The following is a 7938-nucleotide window of genomic DNA, read 5'->3' as shown; positions in this document are numbered from 1 at the left end:
TTTACACACGGACCAACAGCACCAACGACAAACGGGTGGCTAAACTTTTACATGCAGTTTGCAGCAAAAGAATTTTTGTTCTCTTGCCAAAGAAGTTTTTTATATTTTTATACACTAAAAAGAGCATCCAGTCAGCGACTTATCTGCCTTGTATTTATTTTTAAGCATTGCTGTGTCGGCAATATGCCGTTTGGCTTTTGAAATGTCTCCTATGGCCCACCCACAGACACGGGACAGTCCCCCCCGCCCTGGCACTTGCACTTAAACTCTGCACTGCAGCCAAATTGAGTTAGTATAATTAAATGTGACATTGGCAAGCGTATATCCGGCAGTGTGTGGGTTGCCCTGACAATTGAAATGAAGTGTTGACGACGCTCAGTCTCTCTCCACAGAGTTGCAGTGCAGTCAGGCGACAAATATTCATATGCATATCATGTCAAGGGGGCGGTCCGCATCGCAGCATAAACGCTTCACTACCGACATGCGCATTTTTCAATTAATACCGCTGTGGCAGCCACAAGCAGCTCCAGCTTCAGCCACAGCCCCAGCCCTTCTGCAGCTGCTCCTACTGTATCGAATTCTGACTGCTGACTGCTGCCTTCTGCATTCGCGAAATTCACGTATTTGGCCGCGTAACTAAATCAAAATTCAGCAACAACTAGCAGCAGCAGCAGCCAAATGCATCAACAAATTGCTGCATGCAACTGCTGCATGTCTGCGTGTGGTATGTGCTGCAACATAAGGGGCACTCGCTGCGCTTCAGGAAGGGGGTGCGGGATCCAATCCAATTCAATCCAATCCCAAGCACAATCCCTCCTTGCCTAGAACCAGCAATTCGTACGCATTTTTAAGCGACAATTCTCGCTGCAGCTAATGCTGGCACGTTGCATATGCCTCGTGGCCCAGCCAAAAGGGAGTGTCAATGCAACGACGGCGACGGCGACGACGACGACAGCAGCCACCATGGAGTATGGAGAATGGAAAACGAGGCAGCCAGAACGCTGGACTACAACAACAATGATGGTATGATGATGATGATGATGGGCCTGGGGGACTCTATGTGGACTTGGATTTGGACGTCGCGCGCTGGCGGCACTGAAAAGTTTTCGCCATGCCAGGCGACAGCTGTGAAATATGCCGTCAGGCATTTGAATATCGCATAATGCACGCCTCTGCCTGCCAGCCAAGTGGCCCCATTGCACAGTGGATCAAAAGTGTGCCAAAAAAAACAGAGTGCCATCAGTAGATGCTTAAGTAATCCACAGTTTTCGACGTCACTGTGCGGCGTCTGACGCTGAATTGCTGCCTGCATTTGTAGGCAATCATATTTTTGGTGGCTGCTGAGTCCGGGGGTCTCGTCGCGCTCGACTTGATGATACTGTTGGATTACATTTAGGATTGTTTATGCTGTCATCTCCTCCGCAATTGTTGCTGGAGTACCCAGCGGAACATGCCGACCAGCAATTGTGCATGATATACGATGGCGACAACAGCAATGATGAAGAGGAGACACAGAGGAGGAGGAGGCATGGGCTACAGTTGCAGCTCCACAGTTGATAATGATGGTGGTGCTGGATGGGATATGATCGTAATGATGAGGTTGCCTTGGCGACATGAATTGCGCGCGTACAACAACGCCATTTAGGAAGCCATTGCCACACCGCTGCTGGCCCTGCTGTAGCCTCACTCGCGACTCGTCAGCCCACGTGATATGAAGCGTACAAGGAAGCGAAATGCGAATGCATTTGGAAAATAGACCAATTTGCTGCCTACTGTGCCACGCAAAGGCTGCTGCATCCACATGCACGTGGGCGCTTGCTGCAAACAGTTGCAGCAATGACTCCTCGTGTTGCAGTTCCCAGTGGCTGTTGCAGTGTCTGGCAATTTCTATTCATAAATGCGAATTCAATTTGAAAATTGCTTTAATTTTACTAGCCAGTCGTCACCTTGGTGGAAGAGTATCAACCGAGTTCCTCTTTTCTCCCTGTTTTTAAAAAACTCCAGAGGCAAAATCTTTGTAGTTGAATACTCGTTTTTTATACCCGGTACTCGAAGAGTAAATAGGGTATATTGTATTTGTGCGGATAACGGTTGTATGTAACGCACAGAAGGAAACGTTTCCGACCCCATAAAGTATATATATTCTTGATCAGCATCAATAGCCGAGTCGATTGAGCCATGTCTGTCTGTCCGTCTGTCCGTCCGTCCGTCTGTCCGTCTGTCCGTCCGTCCGTCTTGTTTGTCGGCTAGTTCTCAGAGACTATAAGAGCTAGAGCCACCAAATTTTGGCACCAGACTGCTGTATGCTCACACTGAAACCAGTGTATTTCAAAATGAGCCACGCCCCTTCCGCCTCCGCAAAGGGCGAAAACCTCCCAAATCTACAATTTTGAAGATAGCAGAAAACTAAAAACGCCATTCCGTAGGGAATGACCTTATCTATCAGATCACCAAATTGGGATCCGATTGGATCATTATTATAGCCACAATGAAGAAATTAATTTGTAGTGGCCAAACCCACCCCGCCCCGCAGCATTCACACTCTGCTTCGCGCTGTTTATGGCCTGGCCCCTGACACGTCACTGCCTCTGCCTCTGCCGCTGCCTCTGCCGCGACTCTGCAGTGTGTGTTTCTAGGGGAGGGTGGTGAGCTAAAGGAGCGTGTTGGCGTGAGTAATGTTGTTGATGTAGATGACAGATGAAGAAAAAAATTTAAAATTTGACAAATAACCGCTAAAGTGCAGATGTAGTACTGAGTGCCGGGTATAAAAGTTGTGACGCGTAAGAAGCGTCTCACACGTCCCTTCTCGTTTTTTTAATAAATTTTACAGAAGCTTTAGCAGCAGCAGAAAAGGTTAAATGTGGCTGCCAACGTGTGACAGGACACGTCAGTTTCCAACTGGCTCTGCACCCTGAAAGTATGCACCAAAGCCAGGTGTTCACAGATCATTCCTTCTATAAAAATAGTGCTTACAATTCGTTAATACTTTGAGCATATGTAATGTTTATTCAGCTAAGAATTTATGCGCTTAAAAGCCAACATCAAAATGCACCACACAGCTGCAGGTCTTTTTTCCAGTGCATGGAGAAAGGATACAAAACCAATTGGAGCGTAAAAACAACTGTTTTTTTAGTGCTTTATTTAAATTTAATGCGTTAGCTTGTGCTTAAATTAACAGAAACTGTTGCTGGCCAAATGGCCAGGGGGCATTATAACCATCTGCCCCATCCGGGTATCCGGGTATCCGGAACACAAGAGTATCTGTGCGACTTACAGCTGAGCGCATTTTTGGGGCAACAAAATCTGCATTAAAGTCGAACCCGGACCATGGACAACAATAACATTTTTGCAATTTCACGCCTCAAATAGTTTACTAATTAGATTTGCTTTGCATTTAATTTTTGTGGCATGCGGGCGGGTGTCCCTCCCAAAATAGCAGAAAAATAAAAGAGTGTAACCTGCTGACTTGGCAACTGTTTGTGGGAGTGCAGCAGTTTTGAAATAGTTTCCTGGACACTCGCCATGGCCTGTATCTTTTATTCGCACTAATTATTCCAGCAGACCGAGAGCAGAGCGACAGCCGCCTCAATTTCCCAGCAATTTAGCAGCAACAGCAGGCGGAGGAGGAAGGGAGAGATCATCATAATTTGCATTTCGATTTGGGCAAAACGGTAAAGCGAAACGATAACAGCCGCAACCAGGGATGAGCCACAACATGAATATCGATGCGGTGGGGGCATGCCCAATGGCAGAGTGCACGCCGCCAGCCCTCGTACATACCAGCCAAGTGGATACCCAGAACACTGCAACTTTTGAGCCAATTTAATCAAAGCCAAATGACAGACGATCCAATGAGTGCAATGAAAGAAAGGCAAACAGCAACGAGGCAGCGACGAGGCATCAACATCCACAAGCCAAGTCACTTGGTTGCAGGCATTTGCATTTTGAGAATCTTGACAAGGCCCCAGTGTGCCTCTGCCCCTGCCTCTGCCTCTTGCTCTGCCTCCATTTTGTGGGGCAGACTGGCAAGACAATGATACCGCTGTGACTCTTTGTGTCTCTGCGAAAACAGAGACTTGAAGAAATTCATTTGGGGGGTTCTCTTATTTTTTGTTGTGTTTGTCTAACCGATCGATCTTTCAATCAGAAGAGAGCCACGAGAGCTGCTGCTGACTCAGAGCCATGCAAATTGTTTTCCCCCAACCACAAAATGCATCAAAATGCAATCAAAATTAACGAAAAGCAAAGCCAAGTCATGAATCACGGGGGTCTGGGGCTCTTTCGTCTCTTCCTGTCGCATGTGGAGGGGGTGTAGACTCCTCTGTCATTTTATTTTAATTAATATGACAGATCCAGCTGGAAAGAGATCATGCAAGCCAAATGCAAATGCGAAACGCGAGCAACTTTGACTCTATTAAGAGTCGACTGCATCGCTAATTTTGGGCTGGAACCATGCCACATCATAGCATGCCACATCATGCCACACCATGGCCCCACGGAAACCGAAACTCGAAACCACAAACCGTAGGGAATTGAACTGAAAGAAATGTCACCATTAGGCACCATCGACTTGGCTGACATTTAAGCAATTTCAAACGTTTTGCTAACAAATTTTACAGCAGTAAGCAGCCAGCAGGCAGCAGCCAGCCAGCCACTGCCACAACGGGAGGAAATCACAAGAAAAAAATCAGCATTGACCTTTTGACATATGGCTCTTGCTCGGCTCTTTGGCTCTGACTGGCTCTGTGGCTCTGTGTGACTTCTTAACTCTGATGTTGCTGCTGTCGTCGTGGTTTGACTCTCATATAGGGACCCCCTTTTGGCCAAAGCTAAAGCCAAAGCCAGGCAGAGACAGAGACCCCAAAGGCAGCCAGCGAGCGAGACATTTTACAAATGTTTTCAATTGAATTGCTCTGATTTTGGCCAGGTCTCTAGACCCGTTAGAGCCAACGCCATCGCCATTGCCAAAACGTTAACGTTAACGCGAATGCTAGCGGCGGCGGCGGCAGCAGCGTCGGCAACGGCAGCAGCCGAAAATGTCGTGATGATGGCAAATTGTAAATAGCTTAAATGGTCTAAATGGTTTAAATGATTTCAATAGCTCTGGCTGGGTCCAACTGTCTGTCTGTCTGTCTGTCTGTCTCCCTGCCATCCCTGCCTGCATCTTACTGTGGCGCAGGCGGAGACGGTTGCTCCAGCTCCTCCAAGCGACTCGCTCTATGGCTCTATAGCGTCTCCGTTTTGGCTCGTTTTCAATGGTAACAGTTATCACACAAACTAATGACATGAAATTAGGTATTGCCCGAACGCTGACGCTGACTCCCACTCTTGACTCTGTGTCTGTCTTTTTTAGCTGATTTTTTTCTTAAACGTTTGCCAGTTTGAAATAAAGCCAAGGAAATCGCACAACAAAAGCAACAAAATTTGTCCATGTTACCGATTTTGTTGTTTCTGTTATCTGCCATATTTACCTTTGAATTTAAAAGAGGAAAATACACTTTAAACTACATTTTATAACGATGGAAAAGTGCATTTTTTAGGGGGAAAAAATGGAAAAGTGGATGGGAAATTCCATTTTATTGAAGGGTAAAAATTAAAGTTTCAGCTAACCAAAATGAATTTATATTTTATAATTTCCGCATAATTATAACCATTATGTATAAGCATAAATATTAAAGTATAAACTATTTGTTTGCACTGCACCACCTACCAGGATCAGTCATGAAACCGTTAACCCCAAATTTCGCTACTTCTTTGTTTGGTTTTCGTTTTGGTTTTATTTTTGTCACAAATATTGCAGTTATTGTTGTTTGCACATGATTATGACCATTGAAAATCGAATTGATTGTATTGATTTCTGCTACCACAAATGATGGCCAGACAAAGGCTGAGACTGGGATCTGGGGTCTGGGGAGGATCGCTGGATCGCCGGAGCGAGTGAGCAAGTTCATGATCTTGGACAATCAAATAAAAGCACAATAAAATCGCTCTGCCATTGTTTTTGTGCACACAAATTTCTCCAACTACTATTCAAATTTGGGTCGTTTTTCTGTTTTCTTTTTGTTTTGAGTCATTGAATTATGGTAGCTCATTAGGCGGGCGCCTTGTCAGCCGATCGCGACGGTGGGACTGGGGTGTGGGTGGTTGGTTCTTAACATGCCCTTTTCCTTCAATCACGCCTCACAGATCCCGATTCCCCAAAATCCCAAAAGCATTTCACATTTTACAAAACGCCATAAAAGGCAGGACGTGGACCAGCAACGGAGAACGTAGAACGATCACTCTCTATCTCTGGTCTGTTTGGTCCCACAGTTTTACTGGAGGCAGCCACAGAGCTAGAAATAATTTAGATCACGAATTTGTTGTCGTATGCAAATTAATCAAATGTCGTCAGGTAATTCAATAATGTCAGCACAGAGCAACGACTGCGATTACTTATCGCTGGAGAAACAAATCGAAGGAAAAACATCATGAACTTTAGAGTATTAATTACCCAGAAAAATCATCTTGATTTTCAACCCATAAAAAAATATAATATCAATACCAAAACAAAAATGCAGATCAAGATCTGTCGCTCCCCTCTCCTCTTTCTCTTCATGTCTCGTTCGCTCTCTCTCTCTCTCTCTCTCACTCTCTTCCTCAGGGTGGTCGTCGCTTGTCCCCGGAATCGGATTCGGAGTCGCATTCTGGACATGTCTCTGGGTTTGGGTAATCCAAGACGGCATTTAACCAATTTAATATTATTATCTATGATCTTGTTGTGCAACAAACACACACAGACAGACAGAGAGAGAGACACACAGCGAAGACATCTCCTCATTCTCAATGTCGCTGACTGTAATCAGAGAAACGAAGAAACATTGGAACCCCAAGAGGAACAGCGAGCTGGAACCAGTCTTTTGCTTTGACAAAACGAAAATGAGTGAAATATTTTTCCAACTCTTTCTAATTGGCGCTTGTTGGCTTGTAGCTCGGCGTTGTAGCTTGTTCTAACCCGAAAAGATCTCTGGCAGAAATCTACAGTGTGGTTCTTATCTTACCAGAAATGAGCAGTCGGAGCATTCCAGCAGTCGGCAGTCGGCCAGCGGCTGTCAGGCTGCCACTACAGAGAGCGACAGAGACGGAGCGACTGTGATGCATGTTTGTTTAGCCGCAAATTGATTTTCCAGCTTCTAAAGTTTCAAACTCCTCCCAGCAGACAGTCGGACAGTGACAGGCCGACCGACAGACAGACTAAAAACATTTCCACCGCAATTAATTTTAACATTTTCCAACCAAGTCGCCACAGTTTGAATCGTTTCATAAATACTATGCCTACGGGGTGGCTTTGATTTGGGCCTTAATTAATTACTATATGTTGTGGCTTATCAGCGCAAATCAATCTGATGTACATGCAATTGGATGTATGCCTTCTGGTTAATTGCATTTTGGACCTCCTGCTGAGCTCTAACATTATCTATCGCTCCAATTGACCTAAAATTACACTCATTTATACAACTGGCAGACTTTTGTAGCAACTTTCAATCAATTTCGTACCATTGTAGTTGCTCTTTGCTGATTTTGTTGCGGTTTTTGGTTGCATTCGAAACACTTTAATTGATTTTCAAGACCAACCTTGTTCCGTACAATTTGTGTGTGGGTTTAACTTGGGTTTTTGGGCATATATCATTCAATACACTCTGTGGCTGCACATGCAATCACCATTCAATATTCAGAGTCTGCCACATTCTGAATTATTCATAAGAAAATTGTTGATTTAAGTCATTTATAGAATTTTTGCAAGCATTTTTTTGTTTGCGACAAGAATTTTTTGGCACACATACGAAAGACAATTGAAAAAGAAGAAAAAGCACAAAAAGATATTTGTTTTACTGTTTTATTTGACTACGAAGGGATATTGTATTTGCCATCTGTAGGAACGAAAAGTTATAGGAAGGG

This window comes from Drosophila subobscura, chromosome E, assembly GCF_008121235.1.
Source record: "Drosophila subobscura isolate 14011-0131.10 chromosome E, UCBerk_Dsub_1.0, whole genome shotgun sequence".
Lineage (NCBI taxonomy): Eukaryota > Metazoa > Arthropoda > Insecta > Diptera > Drosophilidae > Drosophila > Drosophila subobscura.
The sequence above is the reverse complement of the archived record's forward strand: the minus strand, read 5'-3'. Positions refer to the sequence as shown.